Below are 8,345 nucleotides of genomic sequence, written 5' to 3' on the forward strand. Positions count from 1 at the left end.
TCTTCGATTGTTCCCTCTGAAGTGCACTTTTAGTTTTCATGTAGGCTTGCTTTTAGAGAAAAACCATGCAATTTTTTTTTGAGAATTTTAAGCAGCAAATAATTTCCGGAGTTCCAAAGCTCCTTGAAATAGTTCCTGAAAACCAAGCGTACTCAATGATATCAAAGACCTGTGTAAACCACACTCCATGATCATCATATTGAAGGGAATGGCTTACCAGCCCAGCCTCTGGGGCCTGTGCCCAATAAAGTATGGATGCATCATGTAGAACTTATGAAATCAGCTGGTAATGACATCTGTTTCAAAACTTCTGGCTTTTCCTATCTTAAAGTAAGCTCGCATTTTCAGTAAGTAGCACTTTAGTGGATAGAATGCAGTAATTTATAATAAAAGACAGCTTCAGCTTGTCCTCAATGTCCTTTTATTACTCTAAAGCTGAACATGAGCTATGAGAGACATCAAGAAGGAGGGCTCTGGGTTAATTTCCAGAGCCCTCTTCCACAAAAGTTCTTCAAGCTATACAGTGGCACCAAATGTGGGCAGGCAAATTTGCATTTTGCCTATATCAACAGGCCACAGGCACCATTCCACTCCGCATTCTCAAACTCAACAGCCAAATGTCATAGCCAATAAGCAACGGCAGCAAGCAAAGAAAACACTGAAGAAACCTAAATGTCAAAATAAACATGAGGGGTCACAAATGCAGTAGTGGGTTAGGCAAATAAAAAACTACACATACTGAAAGATGTCTTCAGTACTTACATCAATGTCCTGCTTTTTGCCCACCACAGCACAGCACAATTCCGGCAAAGGGTATAGAGCTTGAAGGAGCCATTGCTTACGAAGCCACATGGAACTTGCTGCAAGGTAAAAAGTACCATGACCCAAGAAATTAGTGAAAACGTAATATGGTGCAACACGTACATGCAGAGGCTTTGTGAGCAAGAAATAAAGGCACAGAGTAGGAACACCACAATACTGTTTTTTTTTCTTGAAATGATGCACGACATGCTGGTGCAGGTCACTGCATGAAATTTGCCTCTGCCTGCTAAATAATCTTAAATTATTATTTTTTTAATTCAAAATTTCACTTTGGGATTCAATTAGTTGAAGGGCGATTGCCTACAATGCCAGAGAAGAAACAATGTTCACATAACCCGAGACATACCAACAGTGAAATAAAATAACTCCTTTCACTCCATCTCGTCGCCAGCCTGGCAAAAGAGCAAGTCAGGCATCACAGTGCCCCTAGTTACAAATAAAAAAGCATTTACTTGACCTTAACTGCAAGTGCATTTTAACAGCCTATCCATAATCCACCAGTTCCCACTAAGGTTCGAGATCAGACAAGCCCTCCCTTTCTTTATGCTTTACATCGAGCGAGCACCTTAATTGGTACTGCAGGGCCTAATACATGCCTTCAACTACAATACTACTTTTCTAAGAGATGTGGAACTTCATTAAAATTCATTTTATGACCGAAGTAGCAAAGATTGTATTTTATCTTGAAAGAAGCAGCAAGAAAAAACAAGGGTATGAAAGGAGAGAATACGGGCACTAGCTTACAACTAATGTTTATTGAAGCACACATGAAATATATAGAGAAGACGAGCAACAACGCAAACCACTCAATCACTGATAAGCAAAAAGCAAGACATGAATCACTAAAATTTAAGAACAGTTCCCTATCTAGATAACCCAACTCACTGCATGGTAACATGATGGATGGCTCACTAACACATTCATTACCTAGTTGTAAAATATGTCTAGCTTCAATGATTTCTCAGCTGATTTGCAATGGATGACAGCCAGAATGTGCACAGCAGAAAGAAACTGAAAGCAACCAGTGCATTCTTACAATGCACAGCCAAGTTGACCTCTACCTATATCTACTCAAATGGAACCATTCGGAAGTTTTAGTGATTCATGTTTTGCTGTCTGCTTATTGGTGACTGAGCGGTTTGCAGTGTTGCTTGGCATTATATATTTCTTATTTGCATCAATAAACATTAGTTGCGAGTTAGCATCTGCTTGCTTCTTTTCACGTCCTTGTTTTTTCGTGCTGCTACTTTCAAGATGACACCTTACCAACTCACCCAAATTACATCCTTATGATTGTATTTTAGTCAGTGAAATTTTACTTCATGTGACACTAATCAACACACATGACCACGTTTCATGGAACTTAAAGCCAATCAATGAGAGCCTCATCATAAAGCATGAAAGTTGGCTCAGATATGCAGCTCTCCATGCCAACACAGCTTGCACAGACATGATTTTCTGTGGTAAACAAAACTCTGGGCTGCTGCAAGGGCGGTACAGAGCAAGCAGAGGGTGCTCTGACACTGAGAAGAAATGTGGCATTGAATCTTGCTGTACATGGAGGCAATGTTTTGGGGCTATGCAGCCGAGTCTAGGTACGAAAGAAAAGGAGAAAAGTTTCTGTCCCCTTGCCGTGAAGAGTGGTTTGCTCACTATTAGGGCTAGGAGTGTACTGGGCTGAAGTGAAGGGAGGAAGTTGGAGAGTTAATGCAAGGTCACTAGGGCTGAAGTAACCCACTCTACATGGCAAGGGGAAAGAGGTATGTTGCCTCTTCCTTTCTGCCTAACTTCAGCTGCATAGCCACAGTTATCCCCGAGTATAGTGATGAGCTACCGTGATCAAGACTTGTAGAACTGAAAACTGAAAGTAACAAAGGGGTATGGCATGATTAAAATATCTATGGTGTCCAGGTGAATAGCACGCTGCACTCCAGGGTTGCTGACTGCGCGTTTACTTATTTTATATTTAAAAAAAAACAGTAATTAGTGAACCATAAATATAATACTTCTGCTATTATCAAGATTCCACAGCTCTGTAAACTGCATGAAGAAAGTGAAACTCAATAGCTTGCCCTGACAACTCACCAGGCACCCACTGGTGAAATAAAAGTGGAGCAAAATGTCATCTGCAATCACCACATTCATCATGAAGGTATTGCAGACACTAAGCATAGCTCACCATCATAGCACTTCTGATATCATATCCAAGCCATCTATAAAGCTACCTAGCTTGTTACATGAACATATCAACAGACTTTTCAATGGTCATATGACTGACCAAATTCTCATGAAAAAAAAAATGTTTATGACTAAATCAGCACTTTTCTCAGAGTTCACTGCATGGGAGTGAGTTCGTCAACTGCTAGTGTTTCAGAAAAAGGGGTCATCAAACTGTAAGTGACCTGAGTTGAGTTGCAAACAACAAAATTTCGGAGAGTGGTGAGGAGCAGACTTTGTGGCATTACGAAGGTCATCTACTAACGCTAACAGTAGGCAACCTTGATTTGATGACAGGGTTCAACATGCCAAAGAAACTTAGAGAATGAGGGTCAGCAATAGTAGGTAGCTCTGGATAATTTTGACTATCTGCACTTCTTCAATGTGCACTGACACTGTACAGCACATGGGGACTTAGCGTTTTGCTACCACCGAAATGTAACCACCCCGGCTCAGACCGAGCCCGCGTCACCCAGCTCACTAGTCAAATGCCCTAAACACTGAAACCACCACAGTAGGGTGCAGGCAGCCTTGAAGAGGGTTACATTTGCAGGCATGTTTTGTACAAGCCAAGCTTATATAAGCTGGGTATGGCCAAGCTGCGGCTAATGAGTAGCATGAGGCTCCTTGCAAAGTGCAGATACCGACAGCTTGGCACCTGTCCACCACCCACCATTTGCAGTATTTCTGCCTCTACAGCCAGCTTCTCTGTTCTTTCTCCTTTAAGTTCCAAACCACCTATTGTTTAGAATTCTTTTGAACAATGAAACAATATGCCACCCTTATGGACATACATCTAACAGAGCTGCTCACGACTGTAACCATGCTCATTCGAGAATTTCAATATGCTTGCTTTACAAATGGGGCAGTAGAGGCATATTAACAATCGTGGCATGAGTTCTTCACTGTGACCACCAGCTTTGTTAAATGAAAAAAAAAGTCATTATCATTTACTTTGCTCTTTGTAAAATGTTGCCTTTTTAGTCAAGAGTTCTCATTAAAGGTATGGCAGCAGTTGCGTAGGCCCATAGCTAAAGAGCTCTCTGACATATGCCCGCATTGTATTAGCTTGCTCGTACATTAAACTGAGCCTTAGCAAGCTTCGCGGTGATGCAAAGAGATGTTTGCCCATGCTAACATCTCGGCATTTCCATAATGGCGCAGATCAGTGTCTTCACTCTACTTGTGCTATGAGCATTCCTGTCATTAGCACATATTGAAAGTAAAAAGGATGACAGCAGGCAATGCGACATATGCCAGCAGAGACACGTTCACCTGCTTTTCCTCTGCACATACAGTGAATTACAATCCCAGAAGTGAAGTGGTCTGCCTGCTCCGCAAAAGAGCACCTGCATCCAGTACAGATTGTGTCCCCATTGCGTTTGGAACTCATGCCAGCACAAGTAGGTGGTGCCCATGAACTGACAGAAGAATTGCCTGTTATTCTGTGTGCTAGCCCGTGCTTCGTCTACACGTGCCAGCTGTTTTTAAACCTGTAATAGGTCTGCATTTCTCCCGCTGCTTCTTGGGATGGCATTGACATCAACAGTTTATGCCATTCTTTCGTATAGCCGAGTGCGGGCAAGCAGGGTAAAATTTCTTTGGCACTATTCTCAAATAAAAGGAAGTCGCAGTTCACCATTTTCACTGTTTCAGAGTTCAGGAATGGCTTTAAGATCATGAATAGCACATAAAGATGATTTCCGCACAAAATCTTCTAGTCACACTCCGAGCTGAGGTCTTTAAAAAAGATTATTGCATAATACTGCTACTCTTAGACTTGCTGTCCTCAAGAGTAAGCACTAGTTCATGACAGCAATTTGCATTCATAGCAGTGGCAAGTAATAATCATCTATTATGGAGCACAGAGGGCACAGTCAGCACAGCAGAGCATGCTACTGGAAATAGAAGGTGCAGCTGAACAAATACTCAAGCAAACTTCTAGCCGGTTCTGTTGATTTCGGAAGAGCAATCCACTGCTCCAGGGACCGATCTTGGCTCAGCAATCGCTCCCCATCTGCATTGGGAAGATGGGACCTGTGTTCCGGATTTGCATTTGGAATACAGTTACTCCAAAAAGAGCAGAAAATAATGTTCTGTAAGTCACTAAACCCTGTGATTGGAATTGACTATTAGTAAAGTCTTGTCATCTATCACCTCGATCTGCTCATAATTTAAGTAGCATTTAAAAGTCTGCGATTCTGCAGGAACCTCTGATCTCACACCAAGAATTCAGTGCCCATAGCAGGCACAACGCGCATCTAGAGATGCCAGGTAATGTAACTCGAAAGAAATGTTATGCTAACTCTTCTTTACCTACTAAGAGAGCAAACAGTATTTCTGTCATCGAACCTTCTTTTAAACACTATTTCATGGCAATGGCAAAAGGCATTTCGAGTCAACTGGAGGTCTAACCTAGTACAGTGGCGATGAACGAGCCCCTGAGCCTGCCATGTGCCAAGGCGTAAATGCACTTCACTGCAATGTACGAGTAAACAAGTGGAAGGCTGGAAGCTTGAACAATCTGTTTCCAGTAAACAGTGACGTTTGGGTGGTTAGGTTGGAATACCAAGCAAGCACTCTGCCCATAGCTTTATCTACTAGATTTCCTCTCAAAGGTATAACCAGCAAACAATGTCTGCAACTTAAGCCAGGAGTACAATCCCAGCATGTTCTGAATGTTCTGAAGGCTTCGATCATCACATTTACTTTTTAATCATGCCAGTCACCTCAACATCAAATCAAAGCAATATATGTGGCAGCTTATGGAACCCTCGCACATACAAAACACACCGAGAAATGCAAGCCAGTCAGTCTAAAGGCAGCCTATCATCAGCATATTGTTCATGGCCTTCACAGAGCCACCAAGTTTGCTCCCTGACCACCCTATGAACATGCAGTGTTTGCACCCCAAATCGGGTTACAGAAAATGTGGCGGCTCTTTAAATGAAATAGGAGCAGTGCACCAAGAAAGGCAAAAGTTCGTCCCTAGCTCCCATTATGTCAACTGAAGAATGTGCAGAGTCAGACAAGAAATATGGATTTCTGAAAACATGTATTCTGTATAGAAATATGAGTGATATCTAGGAATCTAGGAAGATAGTGGTACCAGTGCAGTAAGCAGTCTGCCCCTTGTGCATCATGAAGGGCCAATGCTCTCGAACTTCCAAACCTTTTATCATGCCAAAACATGCTCACCCGATCAATTATGAATTGTGAAAGGCTACACACTCTAAAGTGGAAACAGTTCCATGCAAAAAAGTAAAAAGAAGCCAAATGCAGAATGTGATGTGACTGTTCAAACAATGTCTGGAAGTGCATGTGGCAACCAAGCAATTCATAAATGTGGTAGCCATTCATAATCTAGATCCAGACACAACACTAATTCCATATCAACATCTACCGTTGCTTCTACAAAACATGCATAAATTTAAACAAAAACACCACAACTGAATGATACTTTAAGCAAAGGCTTGCTTTGCTTGGAATTCTGCATGCACTCTTCATTTTGAAACTTGCATGAATTTCATATTCTCACATCTGTGATGAATCAGTGGTATACTGAGTACAGAAAAACTGCACATTTTGATTCACATTTCATATTAGAGAAGATGAAAATGGGGCATCTCAGCACTAAGATTTTTTTTCGCTTCATTTGTAAATAATTAAACAAGAAAATCAATACTATTGGTACTGTTGAATGCATAATTACCTTCACACCTTACTGACATTTCTGGACTGAAGGTCTGAGTTTGGTGTCTGTCATTTATATGCGCTTAGTAGTTTTTGGGGATTACTTCAGTCACGACCAATGTATGAAAAAGAAAATATCAAGCCCAATACAGGCGAAAAAATTCAAAATAGCTCAAAACTTTTTTTTTCCCCTTCTGCTACCCAAGGCTCGACAATGGAGTTTAAGTACGGTTGCTGCTGAATCATACTGCCGTCGCATGTTCGCCGGCTCCATATCTCGTCATCCGCAATATTTATGGAACATAAGAATAATGATCTAGCCCTGTTGTAACGCAGGTAGGTTTTACCACTTATTCAATCCGTGTAGTTGCAACTGCACAAGCGCCGGATCTTCAACTGCAGCGCAACATAAGGCCCGGGTCGAGGCACTTGGAACTGGCCCATTCTAAATTCTTGCCGAAGGCTGAATTGCAGTAGGCGCCAGCATCGTGCACCCCGCAATGGTCTTACGAGTGATGATTTGTACGGCATATTCTACTCTGAGCGTGCAGCCCCTGGCACTAACTGTCTCTTTTCCTAGACACTGCAAACGCATTCACCCTTCCCTCGTCAAAAGCAAACTACCGTATGTTATAATGACATGCGCGTCTTGATGTTTACGAACTAGCGCTGTGTTGGCATGCATCATCAGTTCTGCGCAAAATTTTTAGGAGAATGTAGAGGGAAGATGGAAATTAACTTACCTCCGAGATGTCAAATGTATGCCGAGTGGTGGCCGCCCTCCAATAGTCCCGTCGTCAGCGTAGTGTTTGCAGTGAGAGCGCACAAAGGAAACGCACTACCTGTCGGGCACGCGAGCACACTTTTTGCACAGGTATGCACACAACCTTACCACGCTTCTGCACATCGCACGAGCTATTTTGTTGCGCTCTGTGCCTCGTATATCTCGAAATAAAGAGCCGCCAGCAGCAAGGCCCCCAACAACACACAAGAGAAAAAGGCGCGACGCCACCAACTCATAATGGCTACGGCTAGCACTTCGATCCGCTTCGGCTGCCTCGTCTGGTTTCGACTTGTTTCGGTTTCGGAAGTCGCTGACCTAACGACTTTGCTGCTCGCCGAACAGTGGCAAGCACGATGTCGGGCGTCTACGCGCTAACGCTGCATGTTTGTCGTGTATACGCGCCTGTAGTTTGTACATTCAAAAATTAGCAGTGCTAGCGAAAGACCACCGTGAGTTTCGCTTCTTTTCTCGCGATGCTGGACAAACTGCGTGCTTTGCTTGTCATGGACGTTAGGTTGACCGCGGTCTGTGGTTCGGCGAATCGGAGCTTTGGCCCAAATTCATTGCCAAGTTCCTTGCGAAAACTCCTGTTCATAAACAGTTACAGTGGCAATTGTTTGCTTGTTAATATTGAAAGACTATACGGCGTTTTACAGATCAAGTGATTTGTTTGGAAACAGAAGATGCTGAATTAATTGTGCTCGCTCATAAAAAACAGTGGGCGAGCCCAATTCGGCTCGCCCGCTGTTCCTTTATGGGCGCCACATCTATGGCTGTCAGCTCGAACTGGTCACTTGAGAGCGATAATTTCTTGTGTGATATGTGCCTC

The 8,345-nt window shown here is 42.7% G+C and overlaps 1 long non-coding RNA gene across 1 annotated transcript; it reads right to left on the reverse strand.

Moving 5' to 3' along the window:
• Nucleotides 1–778: 778 nt before the first annotated feature.
• Nucleotides 779–8,121, reverse strand: LOC146175002 (uncharacterized). The gene is made up of 3 exons (XR_014702068.1): nucleotides 7,476–8,121; nucleotides 4,969–5,056; nucleotides 779–860 (listed from the first exon to the last, which is right to left on the reverse strand). It is a non-coding gene; the product is annotated as an uncharacterized LOC146175002 (long non-coding RNA).
• Between the last annotated feature and the right edge of the window lie 224 nt (nucleotides 8,122–8,345).

This window comes from Amblyomma maculatum, chromosome 11, assembly GCF_055883805.1.
Source record: "Amblyomma maculatum isolate TAMU_Amacu chromosome 11, ASM5588380v1, whole genome shotgun sequence".
Taxonomy (NCBI): domain Eukaryota; kingdom Metazoa; phylum Arthropoda; class Arachnida; order Ixodida; family Ixodidae; genus Amblyomma; species Amblyomma maculatum.